General features: G+C 45.0%; 1 long non-coding RNA gene across 4 annotated transcripts in view; it reads right to left on the bottom strand.

The window, feature by feature from the left end:
* Window positions 1-19,568, bottom strand: part of LOC109895019 (uncharacterized) — a 68,268-nt gene that overhangs the window by 48,419 nt on the left and 281 nt on the right. For 3 of the 4 annotated variants that reach the window (XR_004210861.1, XR_004210860.1, XR_004210862.1), the window contains exons 2-4: window positions 19,275-19,375; window positions 12,897-13,129; window positions 10,001-10,101 (exon numbers count right to left, since the gene is read on the bottom strand). This is a non-coding gene — a long non-coding RNA (uncharacterized LOC109895019). The remainder of the gene's footprint in view (window positions 1-10,000; window positions 10,102-12,896; window positions 13,130-19,274; window positions 19,376-19,568) is intronic. The other variant, XR_004210863.1, reaches the window with a different exon arrangement.

Below are 19,568 nucleotides of genomic sequence, written 5' to 3'. Positions count from 1 at the left end.
GTGGATCTTTGAAACACAGATCAAATCAGAATCACATTTTGTTTGTTACACGCTTCGTAAATACGAGGTTTTGACTAACAGTGAAAGAGCTTACGGGCCCTTCCCAACAATGCAGAGAGAAAAACACACGTAATAAATACACAATGAGTAATGATAACTTGGCTATATATACTGGGTACCAGTACTGAGTCGATGTGCAGGGGTACGAGGTAACTGAGGTAGATACTGTATGTACATATACAGTTGAAGTTGGAAGTTTACATACACTTATGTTGCCGTCAATAAAACTAGTTTTTCAACCACAAAGGAAATCAGCCAAGATCTCAGAAAAAAATTGTAGACCACTCTGGTTCATCCTTGGGTGCAATTTCCAAACGCCTGAAGGTAGCACGTTCATCCTTCTTCTGGTCTGATGAAACAAAAATAGAACTGTTTGGCCATAATGACGATCGTTATGTTTGGAGGAAAAAGGGGGAGGCTTGCAAGCCGGAGAACACCATCCCAACCGTGAAGCACAGGGGTGGCAGCATCATGTTGTGGGGGTGCTTTGCTGCAGGAGGAACTGGTGCACTTCACAAAATAGATAGCATCACGCATGCTCAGCCCCCTCCTGTACTCCCTGTTCACCCATGACTGCGTGGCCATGCACGCCTCCAACTCAATCATCAAGTTTGTAGATGACAAAACGGTAGCAGGCTTGATCACCAACAACGACGAGACAGCCTATAGGGAGGAGGTGAGGGCACTCGGAATGTGGTGTCAGGAAAACAACCTCTCACTTAACGTCAACAAAACCAAGGAGATGATCGTAGACTTCAGGAAACAGCAGAGGGAGCACCCCCCCGATCCACATCTATTGGACAGCAGTGGAGAGGGTAGAACATTTTAAGTTCCTTTGTGTACACATCACGGACAAACTGAGATGGTCCACCCATCAACAGCACCTCTTCAACCTCAGGAGGCTGAATAAATTTGGCTTGTCAAATTGGCATTTCGCCTCACAAACTTTTACAGATGCACAATTGAGAGCATTCTGTCGGGCTGTATCACCGCCTGGTACGGCAACTGCAATGCCCACAACCGCAGGGCTCTCCAGAGGGTGGTGCGGTCCGCACAACGCATCACCAGGGGCAAACTACCTGGACCTCCAGGACACCTACAGCACCCGATGTCACAGGAAGGCCAAAAAGGTCAGTACAGGTGCATCAAAGCTGGGACAGAGAGACTGAAAAAATATTTTCAGTAAATCTCAAGGCCATCAGACTGTTAAACAACCATCACTAGCACAGAGAGGCAGCTGCCTACATACAGACTTGAAATCATGGATCACTAGTCACTTTAATGACGCCACTTTAATAATGTTTACATATCTTGCATTACTCATCTCGTATGTATATACTGTATTTTATATCATCTATTGTATCTTGCCTATGCTGCTCGGTCATCGCTCATCCATATATTTGTATGTATACATTCTTATTGTGTATTAGGTAGTTGTTGGGGAATTGTTAGATTACTTGTTAGATACTGCTGCACTGTCAGGAACAAGAAGCACAAGCACTTCGCTGCATTCAAAATAATGTCTGCTAACCATGTGTATGTGACCAATAACATTTGATTTGATTGGATTTGCAGGCATGTTGTATCTTGGCTTGGGCACACACACATGGTTATCTACAGCATCTTGCACCTTTCTGTCAATACAGTAGTGGGCATTTAGGTTGGTCTTGTGGATAGATGTCTATCAGGTGATAGACTCAGATGTAGAGTCTATCACCTGAACACTGTTGTTGTGCTTATGTTGGGATCATTCATGTGAAATATGCACTTGATTGAAACTGGTATGTAACGCCATCCTCTGTGGTATTCCGCACATAGCAGTGGTTTCTAGTACAGTGTTGGACACCTGCTGACCTACTGTTGAAGTAGGAAGTTGAAAAACACCTTAGCAAAATATATTTAAACTCACAATTCCTGATATTTAATCCTAGTAAAAATTCCCTGTCTTAGGTCAGTTAGGATCACCACTATATTTTAAGAATGTGAAATGTCAGAAGTCGGCCCAAGGTCAGAATGTCAGAATAATAGTAGAGAATGATTTATTTCATCACATTCCCAGTGGGTCAGAAGTTTACATACACTCAATTAGTATTTGGTAGCATTGCCTTTAAATTGTTTAACTTGCCTCAAAAGTTTTGGGTTGCCTTCCACGGGCTGGGTGAATTTTGGCCCATTCCTCCTGACAGAGCTGGTGTAACTGAGACAGGTATGAAGGCCTCCTTGCTCGCACATGTTTTTTCAGTTCTGCCCACAAATTTGCTATAGGATTGAGTTCAGGGCTTTGTGATGGCCACTCCAATACCGTGACTTTGTTGTCCTTAAGCCATTTTGCCACAACTTTGGAAGTATGCTTGGGGTCATTGTCCATTTGAAAGACCCATTTGCAACCAACCTTTAACTTCCTGACTGATGTCTTGAGATGTTGCTTCAATATATCCACATCATTTTCCCACCTCACGATGCCGTCTATTTTGTGAATTGCACCAGTCCCTCCTGAAGCAAAGCACCCCACAACATGATGCTGCCACTCCCGTGCTTCATGGTTGGGATGGTGTTCTTCGGCTTGCAAGCCTCCCCCTTTTTCCTCCAAACATAACGATGGTCATTATGGCCAAACAGTTCTATTTTTGTTTCATCAGACCAGAGGACATTTCTCCAAAAAGCACGATCTTTGTCCCCTTGTGCAGTTGCAAACCGTAGTCTGGATTTTTTGTGGCGGTTTTAGAGCAGTGGCTTCTTCCTTGCTGAGCAGCCTTTCAGGTTATGTCCATGTAGGACTTGTTTTATTGTGGATATAGATACTTTTGTATCGGTTTCCTCCAGCATCTTCACAAGGTCCTTTGATGTTGTTCTGGGATTGATTTGCACTTTTAAACACCAAAGTACGTTCATCTCTAGGAGACAGAACGCATCTCCTTTCTGAGCGGTATGACGGCTGCGTGGTCCCATGGTGTTTATACTTGAGCACTACTGTTTGTACAGATGAATGTGGTACCTTCAGGCATTTGGAAATTGCTCCCAAAGATGAACCAGACTTGTGGAGGTCTGTCTAGCTAACCACAACCCCGGATGATTACTCCTGGCTAGCGTTTCCACCCACTTAGCTTGAAGCTATCCCGGCCAGAGCTCCTGTGCTACCACCGAAGCATACTCCTGGGCTACAATATCCGGACCCACGACCGGTCTATCGATGTCACCGCATGAAGAGGCATAAACAGACTCACCCCATCGCGACGCCCCCCCAAAGGCTAACTTTCTAGCCCTTGCTATCTCCTTGCTTGCTAATTCGGCCTGCTAACTGCTAGCTTGTTTAGCCCCGGTCCGCTAACTGCTAGCTTGTTTAGCCCCGGTCCGCTAACTGCTACCTTGTTTAGCCCCGGCCTACTAACTGTTAGCTTGTTAGCACAGGCCTGCTAACCGTCTGAATCGCCGCGTCCCAAACACTCACTGGACCCATATTTACTTTCAATCTCTTTTCGATTTTTAATTTGTTTATACCTTCCGGTAACCTGCCTCACCCAATGTGATACGGAATCGCTATTATTTTTAAAACACACTCAAGAACCTCCAGAAGCTAACCAGCTAACTAGCTACAAGCTATTTAGTCATTGTACTCGCCAGTCCAGCTTCCCTGCCCCATCCACCGCTGCCACCTGGACACTGATCACTTGGCTACATAGCTGATGCATGCTGGACTGTGTCATTAATCACGGTACTCCATTCTGCTTGTTTATGTTTTATCTGTCGGCCCCAGCCGCACTCAGGCTCTGTGTGTAGTTAATCCGACCCTCCCTGCCTAGTCAACGCCATTTTACCTGCTGTTGTTGTGCTAGCTGATTAGCTGTTGTTGTCTCACCTACTGTTTTAGCTACTGTTTTAGCTAGCTCTCCCAATTCAACACCTGTGATTACTGTATGCCTCGCTGTATGTCTCTCTCAAATGTCAATATGCCTTGTATACTGTTGTTCAGGTTAGTTATAATTGTTTTAGTTTACAATGGAGCCCCTAGTTCCACTCTTCATACCCCTGATACCTCCTTTGTCCCACCTCCCACACATGCGGTGACCTCACCCATTAAAACCAGCATGTCCAGAGATACAACCTCTCTCATCATCACCCAGTGCCTGGGCTTACCTCCGCTGCACCCGCACCCCACCATACCCCTGTCTGCGCATTATGCCCTGAATATATTCTACCATGCCCAGAAATCTGCTCCTTTTATTCTCTGTCCCCAACGCTCTAGGCGACCAGTTTTGATAGCCTTTAGCCGCACCATCATTCTACTCCTCCTCTGTTCCGCGGGTGATGTGGAGGTAAACCCAGGCCCTGCATGTCCCCAGGCACCCTCATTTGTTGACTTCTGTGATTGAAAAAGCCTTGGTTTCATGCATGTCAACATCAGAAGCCTCCTCCCTAAGTTTGTTTTACTCACTGCTTTAGCACACTCTGCTAACCCTGATGTCCTTGCCGTGTCTGAATCCCGGCTCAGGAAGGCCACCAAAAATTCTGAGATTTCCATACCCAACTATAACATTTTCCGTCAAGATAGAACTGCCAAAGGGGGAGGAGTTGCAGTTTACTGCCGAGATAGCCTGCGAAGTAATGTCATAATTTCCAGGTCCATACCCAAACAGTTCGAACTACTAATTTTGAATATTACTCTCTCCAGAAATAAGTCTCCCACTGTTGCCGCCTGCTACCGACCCCCCTCAGCTCCCAGCTGTGCCCTGGACACCATTTGTGAATTGATCTCCCCCCATCTAGCTTCAGAGTTTGTTCTGTTAGGTGACCTAAACTGGGATATGCTTAACACCCCGGCAATCCTACAATCTAAGCTAGATGCCCTCAATCTCACACAAATCATCAAGGATGATCAAGGGCACCCTCATAGACGTCATCCTGACCAACTGGCCCTCCAAATACACCTCCGCTGTTTTCAACCAGGATCTCAGCGATCACTGCCTCATTGCCTGTATCCGCTACGGAGCCGCAGTCAAACGACCACCCCTCATCACTGTCAAACGCTCCCTAAAACACTTCTGTGTGCAGGCCTTTCTAATCGACCTGGCCCGGGTATCCTGGAAGGACACTGACCTCATCCCGTCAGTTGAGGATGCCTGGTCATTCTTTAAAAGTAAGCATGCTCCGTTCAAAAAAATGCAGAACTAAGAACAGATATAGCCCTTGGTTCACTCCAGACCTGACTGCCCTCGACCAGCACAAAAATATCCTGTGGCGGACTGCAATAGCATTGAATAGTCCCCGCGATATGCAACTGTTCAGGGAAGTCAGGAACCAATACACGCAGTTAGTCAGGAAAGCTAAGGCCAGCTTCTTCAGGTTGAAGTTTGCATCCTGTAGCTCCAACTCCAAAAAGTTCTGGGACACTGAAGTCCATGGAGAACAAGAGCACCTCCTCCCAGCTGCCCACTGCACTGAGGTAACACGGTCACCACCGATAAATCCATGATTATCGAAAACTTCAACAAGCATTTCTCAACAGCTGGCCATGCCTTCCGCCTGGCTACTCCAACCTCGGCCAACAGCTCTGCCCTCCCCCGCAGCTACTCACCCAAGCCTCTCCAGGTTCTCCTTTACCTAAATCCAGATAGCAGATGTTCTGAAAGAGCTGCAAAACCTGGACCCGTACAAATCAGCTGGGCTTGACAATCTGGACCCTCTATTTCTGAAACTATCCGCCGCCATTGTCGCAACCCCTATTACCAGCCTGTTCAACCTTTCTTTCATATCGTCTGAGATCCCCAAGGATTGGAAAGCTGCCGCAGTCATCCCCCTCTTCAAAGGGGGAGACACCCTGGACCCAAACTGTTACAGACCTATATCCATCCTGCCCTGCCTATCTAAGGTCTTCGAAAGCCAAGTCAACAAACAGGTCACTGACCATCTCGAATCCCACCGTACCTTCTCCGCTGTGCAATCTGGTTTCCGAGCCGGTCACGGGTGCACCTCAGCCACGCTCAAGGTACTAAACGATATCATAACCGCCATCGATAAAAGACAGTACTGTGCAGCCGTCTTCATCGACCTTGCCAAGGCTTTCGACTCTGTCAATCACCATAATCTTATCGGCAGACTCAGTAGCCTCGGTTTTTCGGATGACTGCCTTGCCTGGTTCACCAATTACTTTGCAGACAGAGTTCAGTGTGTCAAATCGGAGGGCATGCTGTCCAGTCCTCTGGCAGTCTCTATGGGGGTGCCACAGGGTTCAATCCTTGGGCCGACTCTTTTCTCTGTATATATCAATGATGTTGCTCTTGCTGCGGGCGATTCCCTGATCCACCTCTACGCAGATGACACCATTCTATATACTTCTGGCCCGTCCTTGGACACTGTGCTATCTAATCTCCAAACGAGCTTCAATGCCATACAACACTCCTTCCGTGGCCTCCAACTGCTCTTAAACGCTAGTAAAACCAAATGCATGCTTTTCAACCGTTCGCTGCCTGCACCCGCACGCCTGACCAGCATCACCACCCTGGATGGTTCCGACCTTGAATATGTGGACATCTATAAGTACCTAGGTGTCTGGCTAGACTGTAAACTCTCCTTCCAGACTCATATCAAACATCTCCAATCGAAAATCAAATCAAGAGTCGGCTTTCTATTCCGCAACAAAGCCTCCTTCACTCACGCCGCCAAACTTACCCTAGTAAAACTGACCATCCTACCGATCCTCGACTTCGGCGATGTCATCTACAAAATTGCTTCTAACACTCAATTCAGCAAAGTGGATGCAGTTTATCACAGTGCCATCCGTTTTGTCACTAAAGCACCTTATACCACCCACCACTGCGACTTGTATGCTCTAGTCGGCTGGCCCTCGCTATATATTCGTCGCCAGACCCACTGGCTCCAGGTCATCTACAAGTCCATGCTAGGTAAAGCTCCGCCTTATCTCAGTTCACTGGTCACGATGGCAACACCCATCCGTAGCACGCGCTCCAGCAGGTGTATCTCACTGATCATCCCTAAAGCCAACACCTCATTTGGCCGCCTTTCGTTCCAGTTCTCTGCTGCCTGTGACTGGAACGAATTGCAAAAATCGCTGAAGTTGGAGACTTTTATCTCCCTCACCAACTTCAAACATCTGCTATCTGAGCAGCTAACCGATCGCTGCAGCTGTACATAGTCTATCGGTAAATAGCCCACCCATTTTTACCTACCTCATCCCCATACTGTTTTTATTTATTTACTTTTCTGCTCTTTTGCACACCAATTTCTCTACCTGTACATGACCATCTGATCATTTATCACTCCAGTGTTAATCTGCAAAATTGTAATCATTCGCCTACCTCCTCATGCCTTTTGCACACAATGTATATAGACTCTTTTTTTTCTACTGTGTTATTGACTTGTTAATTGTTTACTCGATGTGTGTTGTCTGTTCACACTGCTATGCTTTATCTTGGCCAGGTCGCAGTTGCAAATGAGAACTTGTTCTCAACTAGCCTACCTGGTTAAATAAAGGTGAAATAAAAATAAATAAAAAAAACTTGGGGAGGTTTTTTAGGTCTTGGATGATTTCTTTAGATTTTCCCACGATGTCAAGCAAAGAGGCACTGAGTTTGAAGGTAGGCCTTCAAATACATCCACAGGTACACCTCCAACTGACTCAAATGATTTCAATTAGCCTATCAGAAGCTTCTAAAGCCATGACATCATGTTCTGGAATTTTCCAAGATGTTTAAAGGCACAGGCAACTTAGTGAATGTATACTTCTGACCCACTGGAATTGTGATGCAGTGAATTATAAGTGAAATAATCTGTCTGTAAACAATTGTTGGAAAAATTACTTGTGTCCTGTACAAAGTAAATTACCTAACAGACTTGCCAAACCTATAGTTTGTTAACAAGAAATGTATGGAGTGGTTGAAAAATGACTTTTAATGACTCCAACCGGTGTATGTAAACTTCTGACTCCAACTGTACATACTGTACCTGTTTGTCAGTCAAGGAAGATTCTTATCGGCAATATCAGCATAATGTACATTTATCAGTCCTATCCCTCTTCAGCTTACTCTATATTACACCCTTAATTAATCAATATGTTTTTATCCCCTAACCTCTGCCATACTGTACGGTGCATTCGGATAGTATTCAGACCCCTTTACTTTTTCCATATTTTGTTACATTTCAACCTTATTCTAAAACTGATTAAACTGTTTTTTTCTCTCATCTATCTACACACAATACTCCATAAAAAAAAACAGAAAATATGCCTCCCGAGTGGCATAATGGTCTAAGGCACTGCATTGCAGGGCTAGCTGTGCCACTAGAGATTCTGGGTTTGAGTCCAGGCTCTGTCGCAGCCGGCCGCGACCGGAAGACCCATGGGGCGGCGCACAATTGGCCCAGCATCGTCCAGGTTAGGGGAGGGTTTGGCCGGCAGGGATGTCCTTGTCCCATCACACTGACACGGTCAACAGGTGTACGTACGGTGTTTCCTCCAACACATTGGTGTGGCTAGCTAGCGACTCCTGTGGTGGACCAGGCGCGTACACACTGACACGGTCAACAGGTGTACGTACGGTGTTTCCTCCAACACATTGGTGTGGCTAGCTTCAGGGTTAAGCAGGCATTGTCTCAAGAAGCAGTGTGGCTTGGTTGGGTCGTGTTTCGGAGGACAGACGGCTTTCGGCCTTCGCCTCTGCCGAGTCCGTACGGGAGTTGCAGCAATGAGACAAGACTGTAACTACCAATTAGATACCATGAAATTGGGGGGAAAAAAGTGTTCATTCTTTATATATATATATATAAAGAAAGAAAATATCATATTTACATAATTATTATTAAATATCATATTCAGACCCTTTATTCAGTACCTTGTTGAAGCACCTTTAGCAACGATTACAGTCTCGAGTCTTCTTGGGTATGACGCTACAAGTTTGGCACATCTGTATTTGGGGAGTTTCTCCCATTCTTCTCTGTAGATTCTCTCAAGCTCTGTCAGGTTGGATGAGGAGCGTAGCTGCATAGTTATTTTCAGGTATCTCCAGAGATCTTCGAACGGGTTCAAGTCCGGGCTCTAGCTGGGCCACTCAAGGACATTCAGATGCATGATTGGTGGAGTGCTGCAGAGATGGTTTTCCTTCTGGAAGGTTCTCCTATCTCAACAGAGGAACTCTGGAGCTCTTTCAGAGTGACCATCGGGTTCTTGGTTACCTCCCTGACCAAGGCCCTTCTCCCCTGATTGCTCAGTTTGGCCGGGCAGCCAGCTCTAGTCTTGGTGGTTCCAAACTCCTTAGATTTAAGAATGATGGAGGACACTGTGTTCTTGGGGACCTTCAATGCTGCAGCCATTCTTTGGTATCCTTCCCCAGATCTATGCCTCGACACAACCCTGTCTCTGTGCTCTATGGACAATTCCTTCGACCTCATTGCTTGGTTTTTGCTCTGTCATGCACTGTCAACTGTGGGACCTTATATAGACAGGTGTGTGCCTTTCCAAATCATGTCCAATCAATTGAATTTACCAGAGGTGGACTCCAGTCAAGTTGTAGAAACATCTCAACGATGATCAATGGGAAAAGGATGCACCTGAACTCAATTACGAGTCTCATAGAAAAGGGTCTGAATACTTATTTAAATAGGGTATTTCTGTTTTTCATTTTGTAGAAATTTGCAAAAATTTCTACAAATATGTTTTTGCTTTGTCATTATGGGGTTTTGTGTGTAGAATGATGAGGGTAAAAAATCTAATTTAATCCATTTTATAATAAGGATGTAACAAAATGTGGAAAAAGTCAAGGGGTTTGAATACTTTCAGAATGCACCGTATCTCTGTCTCTTTCTGCTCATTGTATCAAAGACTTCCAGCCCAAGTCTCTGTCTGTGTCGCTTTAGACTCAGATGTCCTGTCCACTGTCTGACCACACAGCTACTCTCGGCAGATGTTTCAATGTGATGAAAGGGGTCGTACCTCTCAGCACCAGAGAAGTTCCCTGGCATCCCTGTCCCACTTTTCCAGTCCGTCTGTCTCCAGCACACTCCTCAAGCCAGCTTTTTGCCTTCCCCTTCAATCTGTGTGAAGGACGGGATTGATTAGCATGCAGCAGAGTCATTTACATACTTTTGCACACAGATCACTGAATGAACAGAAGTGGTGGGTTGGTTTCTTTTTATATTAGCCTTTTTTTCCAAGGGTGGGGTGGAAGTGGGGTGGCATGGTTGCTGAGTGGGGGGGGGGGGGGTCTTTTCAAGGAACACCCCCAGAATTAATGTTCCACACCTGTGCACAGTGCGGCAGTCTTTATCGAGCATCACAGGTGCACCACATTAATTGTGGGAGAGACCATTTTCTTAGATGGGAGTGCATACTGGCAGGCAGTCAGTCAGTCAATATTCATATATAAAAGACATATATAAAGTGCTGTTCTACAAAGCTGGCACTTAACTGGGTATCTGGATTTATTGCGTTTCCCAGGGTCTGTATATAACACACATCACAGTATATAAAAATAGTGCCCTATTTTAATGTAGTGATTAAATTAATGCTAGATTGGCACATATCCTGCGTGTGTGTGTGTGTGTGCGTGCGTGTTCCTTGCTGCCGTGCTGTAAGCGAGGCAGAGACTCTCCTAATGACTGTAATGTGTCGGCATGATGAGGAGAGGAGGAGAGGAGGAGGAGAAGAGAGGAGAGGAGAGGAGGAGAGGGGGCTGACACACCTGCAGGGCCCAGAGGCCAAACGTACGACTGCCCCCCCCCCCCCCCCCGGTGACGCAATTACCACAGCTAAACACTTAGCCCACACTCTTATCCTCTTCCTCAGTGAAGTACGATACACTGTCAATCCCCTCAGTCTGTGCCTGCCACTGTGAAATGGTACAGACAGACAACAACAGATCACGGTCACTGAGCTGAGCATTCCCTTAAGATTTAGCAAGACACTTTATTGAACGTCCAATAATGAGTAGCAAAAGGTCAGTGGAGCATTGCTGCTCATCCACTCATGTCCTAATCCCTGTAATCATGCATGATTACCTTTCAAATGGTTAAAGGTAAAAAGGAGTAAAAACAATGGGCAAGAAATCATGCTTCTCGAGAAAAATGGGCCAGGGTGTTATGTTGACTGCGCCAGTCAGAAAGAACAGGCCTGTCGGGATTCATTTTTGAAATAAACGGCGCAGCGCGTCTGAGGGGGAAAAACATGACACATTTATCCTCCTCCCTCCATCAACGGCCATTTTGAACTCTGCAATTGACCTTCTGGAGCATCATTTACAATGAGTCATATCAAAGCTCCAAAGTGTTAAAGCTACAGCATCTCCCATCACACACTTGTAGGGATAATAGCTATAACTAGACCAAATTGTCCCCTTCATTTGTATGACTACCGCGACCCACATTCTCCCTGACTCACCCTTTGACAAAGAAGGTCATTCTACAACAAAGACAATTAAGCCCACTAGATATTGTTTGATTGGATTTGCCATTACAAGGTTTTGGGATCATTTGAGATCATTACAGAAATTCATTTGAAGTGTTGCTGAAAATATGACCTCTTCCTTTTCTTTAAAAAATAAATGTCCTTAAATGAGTCCGAGTAGACCAATACCATTTTGAATATTATTTAGTTTCTCTTTTCTCCAACACCTTATACATGCCTCTCTTCCTATGCACTCTCTTTTCCCCTCTCCTCTCTCAACTTCCTTCTCTCCTAACCCCTCTCAATTTCACAGCCTGAGTCACTTTGTGTGCCCCCCTCATTTTAAAGAGAAGCAGTCTTTGGTTCCAAGCCAAATGTGTTCTTTCCAACATTTCAATAAATTGAGAGGGAAGGCATTAAAGTTAATCAGACCAACCACATTGTGGTTCAGACACGTTGGCTGGATTATGGATTACTTAGCTGGATGAAAACCGATTCTTTCATTTAAATTCCGGGTTCCTCATCTTGCTAAAAATTAAAAAGAGAACTAATACTTCTTGGACAGACTTCCCTCTCTTTATGTGCCCACTTATTTTCCTCTAATCTAACTTCTCTGCTCTGGACCACATAGAGGGAACACCCAGAGAGGAAGTGCAGGAGTGAACACTATGCACCACCAACCTCTGACTCCTAAGAGAAGGATCTCATAATCAACTACCACTATGGATCGTTGCACTGTGGATGTCTGTATCTTTGCCGACCTAATCCTTAAACCTGTAATACATCCTTGTGGTTTTATGTCTCTACTTGTTAATCTGAGTGGTAGCAGTGATTCATGCAGTGCATTTGGTCAGGCCAGTGTAGGGTCTGCTTTGTCACTCTGCAGAAATGTGCAGCAGATGGGAGAGCTATGACCTGATATATACTGCTTTTACAAGTGGAATTTTCGCCCTCACTGTAATGGAACTCCTGGCTTTCTGTTGATATGTTTAATGAAATATTTCCATAATCACCTCCACGACCTGTGTGTGTGTGTGTGTGTGTGTGTGTGTGTGTGTGTGTGTGTGTGTGTGTGTGTGTGTGTGTGTGTGTGTGTGCACATTTGTGGCTGTATGTTTTGAAATGTATTTGTGCATATGAGTAGTGTGCACTGGGTGTTGTGTGTGTGTGAACTGTTTCTATGTTTGGTGTCTGCCTGTGTGAGTGTGTGCTCCGACCGGCGCTCCTGTCACTAGTGGATGGTATATGTCAGCCTTGACTACACGCTGGCTCCACTACATCACCAGCTGCAGATACTGGCAAATTGTTTCACTGACAATGAAACTGTGTCTCCATTAGGGGCCCAGCTTCTTAGGACAGAAACATGCCTTTCAGCGTGTCACAACTAGCAAGGACTGCCAGTGCGCGTGTGCGTGTGATTGAGAATATGTATGGTCGTCCTCTTTACCTATTCTAGTGTTGTTGTTGTTGTGTCAAATCGCCTCCCAGTGTTGGACAGGTGTGGGGCCACCATGGAGGAGTTGGAAGGGATGTGGAGGTAGTTTGGTTTGGTCCTGGCCGATACCCCTCTGTTCCTGTACCGTCTCTATCATCCCTCCTGGCTGGGCTGGGCAAGGTCGGCTTGGTTTAATGTGTTCACCTCCACGCCTCGCTCATTACCCTCAATACCAGGTGATGAATCTGTGGTTTAAAAAAAAGGAATCGCTGACATTCATCTCCTCTCCGTCACACCAGAGCTTAAATCGACCTATCACTGTCTGAGGACATTTAGTAGTAGTCTGGCTGGATTCACTTGTTACCGAAGCACCGGCCCACTAGAACACAGTCAGGCACACAGTCCCTTCCCCTATTTTCATTGTGCATCGTGTTTCCTACCCATAGATAGATGAGTGCACATTAACACATACTGGTGTGAACATAAACGATACTTAGACACTTCACCATACCGCCGTTTGCACCTACACTCGCCTTCTTATACACTAAATTATTCATATCTCTCTACATTTGATTTAGCATGCCTCCTGTCTGCCATTTCCAACTCATTTTCATACATTTCATTATGTTGTATGACTTTAGGCCCACTGGCTGGAAAATGACAATTATTTTGCTCCAGCAGCTAGCTATTAAGAGACCTGAAGAATACATACAGTAGCATGCAGAGTGGCACTGCACCCTATCACATACAGGCATACACACACACACACACACACACACACAGGCATACACACACACAGAGGCATATACACACACACACACACACACACACACACACACAGGCATACACACACACAGAGGCATATACACACACACACACACACACAGGCATACACACACACACGCATACACACACACACACACACACGCACACACACAGGCATACACACACACAGAGGCATACACACACACACACACACACAGGCACACAGGCACACAGTGCTACAAAAGATGCTGTACTGTGGCAAAGGCACGTGAGAAATGGCCCTTTGGAAAGAGCTCCAAGAAATATCAGTCACAGTAAACGAATGCCTTTTAAATATACCCGGCTCCCTTTAGAAGGCAGGATAGTGAATTAAGGGGATATCTAATGGCAGTTTGTTTGGCCTTTTCATCAATTCTGCATAAATATATATGAGGGAAAGGGAAACACACAACAGGCTAATAGAAACGAATGAACTATTCAACCATATATTTGCCGTGAGAGATACGCTTTCTCTGATTGGAAAGGGCATCCGCTATCTGCAATATTGATAATACTTTTCAAATTTCATCTGCTTTTGTTTGCATTCTGTGCTGCCTGTTTAAACACACTGGGAATTATAATGAGTCCAAACATTATCTCCCAGTTGTTCAGGGCTGAACATATAACTTTATCACAAAAATGAATGAAATTCTTTGGCTGCGTTGTATCTTTTCCATCAGAGCTTGGCTATCAGCTGGTGACAGTAAACCAGCCAATCGGCATTGGGCTGTCCACATGTGGTGGCCAAGCGGTGAGGCAAGTTGGTTCTGCTGTTTTCTCCCCGTGTGTCTGTGTGTATGATTATACAGAAGTGTGTGTGTGTGAGTATAATTGTACCTGTGATTACTGTATCATGTTGGACTGTGAATGTCTCATAAGGAATAAACCTTTCTGTCAGTTGATTACATTGCCCAATGGTTATATTGTTTACGTGAGTGAGAGTGTGTGTGTGTGAACGTAAAGGCGTACCAGAGTGTCAGGGCATTCTCATGTAAGGCTACTACTCTATGACGAGGTACTGAATCAGCTGTGTTAATGCAGCTTAACCACAGTCAGGCAACAACAGACATCATAATGACACTGGTACTCCTCTCCTCCACTACACTGATGAACAGTACTTCAGTCCCCCCCCCCAAAAAAAACAAGCTGCTAAAGACAGCACACTGGGCCTAAACCCATTTCTTCTCGACCTCATTGTCGATACGGTCTGCTATACAGTATGTCAACCAGATGTGCAACTCTGCCTCATTTCTCCAGGTCCTTTTTATTTTTTTGCTCATCTTTCCCATAAAATTACTTGTGGAAAAGATGAGCAGCGCGGCAACAGGCCTCCTCTTCGTGGATGTCAAAGTGAGTGACTTCTTAACTATCGCTGTCTGTGGCTGGAGGGAAAGAGGCTGTTCAGTTGGAGCCGACAACATTACACTAGGCAGCCCACTACTTTAAACCAGCGCTCCCTCCGATTGTCTGGCTGCCTGCCGTGCTCCTAGCCAGAGGCCTCTGACATCGGGTTATTCGGGGATGTTGGCGTCTAAGTGGATGTCATGGAGGCTGGAGCGATGGGCCCTCTCAGCCAAACTGTAACGTTAGTTTCTCTTAAGAAAGCTGGGGAATCAGTCGTGCCTGATCGCTCCTCGTAGTGGCTCGGTGCTCCAGAGAGAGAAAGGTTTACCCATGTAGAAATCCTAGGGCAGATATCATGCAACATGGCCCGTCGTGCATGACGACAGTGACAATGGCACTATGAGGATCACTCATAGCTGGAGGAGTCCTCAGCGCCAAACATTCTTCTAGTTTAAGAAAGCTTCCGTCGGCTTTGGTTAAACTTTAACTAAAGAGTTCAAATCTAGCAAGTACCATAACAAAGTCTGTGTGAACAGTTTGAAATCTGTACGTACAGTAAAGCTCAGTAAATCTGGGATAAATCATAACATCCATTAATCTTAGATAAGTGTCTAAATGTCACATGACCGCCTTCACCCGTACAGAGGAACAAGCCCCGGGATCTTTGTGTTTACTCACAAGAGTCCTCCTTCCACTGCTCCACCAGCTGGGTCTTCCTATCATTTACCATAACACTGTGTGTGTGTGTGTGTGTGTGTGTGTGTGTGTGTGTGTGTGTGTGTGTGCTTACGTGCGTGCGTGTCAGTGCATATTTAAAGTGGATTTAAAGAGAAAATTGTTTAATGATTTCTGGGAAAACGATAAATTGGGGTCCCAAATAAAGGCCATTATTGCAATTTGATTACCGCCCAATTGAATTAGAGTGTAATCACTGTTTCTATATATCATTACATTGAAACATTATACAGCATTATTCGATGCTCCCAGCTATAAGTGACAAACATTGTTGTTTTGAAAGGTAGTTCAGTAAATCTGAGAGGGGAGGGGCGATGGGTTTCATTCAGGATTCTCAACTGCCAAGTCTCCCAGATGTATAATGCCAAATCTTTGTGTAATTGCTGAGTTGTTCTTACTGTAGTCTTATGTTGCCATACTTCCAAAATCACGTGGCTGTCAAGAGAATGTTGTATGGCAAAAACGGTTTTGAATGGTCCACTGGCTCCCAGCGGCAAGATTTTGATTGGATGTTACATTTCAAGAACACTCCCTCCACATGTGACATGTGTTATGTCCGACACTGTTTTCAGACCCGGAAGGACATATTTTGTAGAGAGTTGTTCCATACACTAATTTGCAACATTGCAGAAAATGTAAGAAAATCTGGAGGGAAAACAGAATTCTGTTTTGCCAGAAGTGTGCTCTATACACAAAAGTGATATACATCAACATCCCATATTTGATGGGGTTTTTAATCTGCAATTTCCCGGCCATCCTCACCCACTGTTGCACCTAGGACACTAATCTAGTGAACACTATTGGAGCTCTGCCCAAGCAGGGCATTTGATTGGTTTGAAGTGTTGCGAGGTGTCAGTTATTTACCCCTGGGTTCCCACCCCTATTTAGCTTCTTTTTTTTGTTGCCATAGACTTCCCCAGGCTTCCCGTTTGAGGAAGCCTGGTTCGCGACGCGGCTATTCTTACAGCTAACAAACAGCTGTGGCTGCTCTAAGTCTGAGGTGACTGTAATACACCTCAAAACGCCAGTATGTTTTTGAATTGGTAAGGGAACAGAAGGCATGACAAAAGTGTGAATGAGCTTTCCGTTTAACGCAGAAGAGTTGCTTCCCACTGGCTACGGTATGAACCTGGTAGGCTCTCGTGAAGAAAGGATGCCGTGTAGTTCTGGCCTTCTCTGACCTCTGACACTGGAGGATGTCTGTCAATACAGGCAGGTGTGAATAGAAAAAAAAGCAAGGCGTGTGATTTCCTGAAGAGGTAGGCTATATGTCATAAGAAGGTGCATGTCCACCTCACGCTCCATAATGCATTGCGTCATGCCGTGGTGAGGGTATAGGTCTATCCCAGGGTAGCTTGTTAAAGCTGTCCTGAAAACGTATCCTTCAAGAATCAATGGATGCATGTAATTCATTTCAAAGTTCAGCACATGGATGTAGCAACGAGCGATTCTAGCTTTAATAAAACAGGCCACAGCCATAGATTTTAATATGGAATATCTATGCAGCCCTTTTCTAACTGGTTCTTCTGACGGCTAACAAAGAGCTGTGGGTCTTAGTCTATAATATACCTCAAAACGCTCATATCGTTTACAACTGGTAACAGAACAGGAGGCATGACAAAAGTGTGAATGAGCTTTCTGTTTGAAGTCCTCTCTCAAAAGTACCTGTGGACAGTGAATGGTATGCAACACTCCACTCTTTGCGACGTGCACTAGTAACAACACACTTGTCACCAAAGAGAGACTTTTCTTCTCATTTCACTGAGGCCTCCTGGGATTCGTCAGCGTTCAGCATTCATCAACCGTGACATCCATGACAATCGTCCAGATGTCTTAGCTGAGAGATGACAGGGAGGACTGGAGTGTCCCTCACTTGATGAGTGCTGGGCATCTCATGAGCTGGGGATTTTGGAGTAACTGTGTTGTTAAGTTGTGTTCCACTACAGTCCATGGTTCTAGTGACGGGAGGATGGATGTTGGGGTTACCAGCACCCCGTAAAGACAGCAGGTGTGAGGTTTTTGTATTAGCCACACATACAGTAAAGACACTGATCATGTGGGACTAACTCTGTTCACCATTCCATGTTTGTTGTAAACATGCCATAAAGCTTCTAGTACCAGATGCTACCTAAACTTCACCTTTCAAGTTGACGGAATAAGCCTAACTACCACCACACTCAAGAGCTCCTTAGCCTTGGGACTACTGCCAATAAGCTAAAGGTGAACTATTCATTCTTCCACGCTGACGTCATTATAGTCAATGCACTTATAGTCAGTGCACTTCTCCAGCTCATTTGTGGCCATGGCGGTGGCGGGCATGGATCCAGCTGGCTTTAAAAGTGTCAGGCTGTTTTCTTAAGAGAAGTGGAAGTGCGAGAGCCTACTGTACCAATCAGGCTGCTGATTGACTCAATTGGCTAATTAAGGCTCATTTGGAGCAACCTCCTGCCACCTGTGTGCCCTTCCAAGACCAGTGGGGAGGTGCCCTGTTGTTGTGGAGGACTGGGGGGCCCTGGCCCAGAGTACACTGCAACACCACAGACAAAAACACTGCTTTTCTCTTGCTTTTCTGAGGCCTATAGATTTGCCTGACAACGGACACACATATACATAACAATCTTTTGAATAAGATGCCGAATCAACAGTGGCCGGCAGAATGATGAATATGTCATATATCAGGACATTATGGTGTATCAAGTTACCAGGGACATAAAGTTCTAGCTAGGTATGTCGGGCTGAGACAAATAATGCGTTATACATTGGTTTTTAAGAAACAAAACCTCAATCAACACGCCACACAATACTATCTAACTGCCGCAACCAGAGCCACTCTGCAGCTATGGTGCTCAGTCCACAGGTGCTACCTTTAAAGAAAGTTACTGTTACTCTCCCTAAAATCTATCCACCGTATCAGTTGCTTTGCCTGTGATGATACTTGAATACATATTTCAAGAGCAGCAACAATACAAAACAGGAAAATAAACACTGAGTCCTGTAAACCTCCTGCATTGGGGATAAGGCCCAAAATATGTTGAGGAAAAATAAACACCAGCATAACACACCAGGAAGCTGTTTACATTGTGGCCGTGTCGCAGCTACCCGCATCCAACAACCAAGAGGATGGAAGAAAAAAAAACAGGAAATATCTTTTGCATATTATTTTAAGTAACTGTTCAAATTTCATTTCAGAATGGTAATCCACAAAACAAATATGTAGCGGCATATTTTAAAAAGGGAGGCTCCGCTTCATTTTCCTATTGTGGCGCGCCGCGTGTGTTTGCTCTTTGTGTCGGTTTGAATTGATTTGCACAGCTCGGCAGACAGAGGCTGAATGCTCAGACCAAGAATCCATCATTTCATATGATCTGATAGTTCTGCAGTATTAGATTGATTTTTTTTCTCTCTCCCCCTCCAATGCCGATGTTAACAAACAAGCTGAGGTACCTGTACCCGCCACGTATCCAAAGGAGAGCAAAATAGTTATTTCGTACTTGCTAAGATATTAACCTGGTAGGCTCTCGTGGAGAAGGGAAGACGCTGTGTAGTTCTGATGAGATGTTAACCATCTAGCTAGCTGGTCTTCTCTGAGATCTGACGACGCAGGATGTCTGTCAATACAGGCATGATTGAAGAAGAAATAATACAACCAACCAGGTTTCACCCTCTACTGAAAAAAAACAATACTTTTTTACAAAGCATGCAGTGAGTACGCATGCTTCAGAACACAGTATTTAACACCACATTAACAAAATAAGCCACACAGTCACAGATTTGAATACAAAATACCTATGCCGCCTTTTT

The sequence above is a fragment of the Oncorhynchus kisutch genome, linkage group LG8, assembly GCF_002021735.2.
Source record: "Oncorhynchus kisutch isolate 150728-3 linkage group LG8, Okis_V2, whole genome shotgun sequence".
Lineage (NCBI taxonomy): Eukaryota > Metazoa > Chordata > Actinopteri > Salmoniformes > Salmonidae > Oncorhynchus > Oncorhynchus kisutch.
Note: the sequence above shows the minus strand (reverse complement) of the source record. Positions and strands in the feature narration are given on the sequence as shown.